Source organism: Alligator sinensis, unplaced genomic scaffold, assembly GCF_000455745.1.
Source record: "Alligator sinensis unplaced genomic scaffold, ASM45574v1 scaffold562_1, whole genome shotgun sequence".
Classification (NCBI taxonomy): domain Eukaryota; kingdom Metazoa; phylum Chordata; order Crocodylia; family Alligatoridae; genus Alligator; species Alligator sinensis.
The window spans coordinates 101,525-104,310 of NW_005842227.1; positions in this window are offsets into that span (position 1 = coordinate 101,525).

Sequence of the window (2,786 nt, forward strand, 5' to 3'; positions counted from 1 at the left end):
TAGACCTGCACAGAACTTCGCCCTGCAAGTGTGGAGCTGCATGCATGGCGTGGAGCCATGATAGAGGTAGCCAGCACTGTGCTGAGTGTGAGGAATGCAAGCCTGCACAGCCTGCCCAGCCACTTTATCCCCAGGGCTCCATGCCGCACCTTCAGCTCTGCACTCGCATGGGGAAGCAGGGGACAGAGCTCCTTCCACTCCCAGCAGAGTGCAGGACCTGCACAGCGTGGAGTGGGGGAAGTAGCTGGCTTCTGTGTGGGGCTTCTCTCACTGTAGGCTCAGGGTCGTGGAGGAGAGCCGCAGGGATAAGTTAGGCTCCAGTCCCTCCTGCTGTACAGTGCTGACAGGAGCCACGCCTGTGCCGGGCACGAGCACCCTGATGTCTCTGCCTGCTGCTGCCACCAGGAAACAGGGGCTGCACACCGTGGGGGGAGTGTGTGGGTGTCCCTACACCCCCCCACCTCCCTCACATCCTACACCCTGCCCAGCTGAGCTCCATGCTCCTGCTGCCCCTCTGGCGGGGAGGAAGAGGAAGGGGAAGAGTTCCCCTCACTATGTAACAAAGCCTTCCCCTCACCCTGGCTCTGTGGCTGGGCAGCATTGCATGGACCCCCCCCCATCCCAGCCCCATGGGGGCAGATGGTGAAGGGGAGGAGTAGGAAGAGTCCCCATCTAGCGCCTCACAGAGTCCTCCTCCCCACCTTGGGAGGAGGAGGAGAGGGAAGAGTCCCCCTCAGCATGGAACAAAGCTCTCCTCTCCACCCTGCGGGACAACCAACCCAGCATGCCTCGTTACGGTGAAGGGGGCAGGGAAAAGGGTTAATTCCTCCCTCCGTCCCTTCCCTGCAGTGGGCAGTCTGGCAGCTCCAGAGGCCACTGCTGCAGCCCTCTCCCCAGCAGACAGACTGACCCTGGCTGTGGTGGGGGAAGGAGGGAAGAATTAACCCCCTCCCTGCCCACTTTGCCTTAATGGGGCCATGCTGGCTGGGGTCTGGCATGGCCTGGTGTCTGCTAGGGCCTGTCCCTGCTCTGGTTAGAGAGCAGAGGGGAAGGGTCATCCCTGCAGATGGAGCAGAGAGCCCCTCCCAGCCCAGACAGCATGCTGATCCTGGGTATCTGGGGGTGTCTGGTTTATCTTATACCAGGAAGGGGTTTGGGACAGACATTGCATAAACTGGTTTGAGCCAAATCAGTTAAGTCTGATACTACATTCAACCAGGTTTATCTCAAACTGGTTGTGGCCATAACTGGTTTACGTGCACTGAAAGTCTGTTTTGTTATAAGTTTAAACCAGTTTCTGATCACTTAAACCAATTTATGTGTAATGTCTGTCCCTAGCCAATGGGCTCTGGTACAGGATCTCCACAATCACGCTTCCTGCCATGCCACACAGTTTGGTAGGAGGCGTGATTGTGGGATCCAGCATTAGATCCCATCATGCCTCATTGCTGGTGCAGGGGATCCTGGGATCATGATCCTGGGGTCCCTTTACACTGGAAAGTAGCAAGCTCCCAGTTGATTTGGGCTCCCAGCTAGAGGGGTGCACCATGCAGCTGAGCCCCTCAGCCTGGCCTCATGATAAATGGTGTGATTAGGAACCAGCCACAACTGTGCCAGGAGTTGAAAGGAAAGGGCAAACTGGAGGCTTTGAATAGCTGGCCCTGCAATGGGGAAGCATAAGTCTTTTGGGACATATAGAATGTTTCCTTACATCACAAGGCAATGATATACGGAAACACGTTGTGTTAGCACTGCGCATGCTCGTTTTGTAACTGGAACTATGTTGATGAAAGACGCATCAACAGAGATGCAGGTTATCTTCACAATTCTGCATTGTGGCATGCAAACTGACATCTTCTTATTAACAATGTGAAGATTCACTGGGGAGTCTACACTAAAGCCTATATTCCCTTTCTTCTGAAAACCCATCCATTGTAGAAAACTCCCTTTAAAGAGGAGAGGGGTCCTGGTGGATTCTCTGATAGTGCAACTGCTAGGGAGAAATGAGGCTGGCAAACAAGTAGATACAGAACTAGTGTGAAGAGACTGAACTTCCCTAGAGACAGCCCTAGCTTCTTTGTGATTCAGTGACTTCTGGACCTGGTGGTAAACCCCAAAACCCAGAGGATTACTGTGGGGAAGCTTTAAAATAGTTTCCCCCTAGGCTTTTCCTGTGAGTTTTATGATAGAGGAAACAATTCAGCTGGAAGTTTTTTTTTCGGAAGTTTGCACTTCAGCGACAAGCACGTTCAATTTTACTCTTTCACCAATAGGTGGCACTAGCAATTTAGCAAGAGTTATGGTCCATCTTGGTTTTTTATGCATAAGCAAGCTGTCATTTTTTATGTTCAATACCACAGAGTTTGTATGATCTAAGATGTTTTCATGGATGCGAATGCATATTTCTAGTTGCCTTTTTTTAAAACGCAACTTAGAGTAGCAACAAGATGCTCATAATTCTAGCACTAAGCCTTGTTCATGTTAAAGAGGTGGTGTGAAGAATCTTTGACTCAAATTACAAACACACTCAGAATCAGCCTTTGTTTGAATTTGAGTTGAATTTCTGACCTAACCTGGATTTGCTTGATTCTTGTTCATATTCAGAATTTTTGTGCAAATTAGCTGTTTAGCTCTCCCTGGGTAGCTGGAAACATCTTGAAGCTCATGACTGCAATATGAAATTGCTGGTAAATAATCACATAATTTTCCTTGTGTGTCACTGATTGGTGGAGTTTACTTCATGCGACTGCTGCACTTGATTTCTGAGAAGAAATAGCTATTAAAAT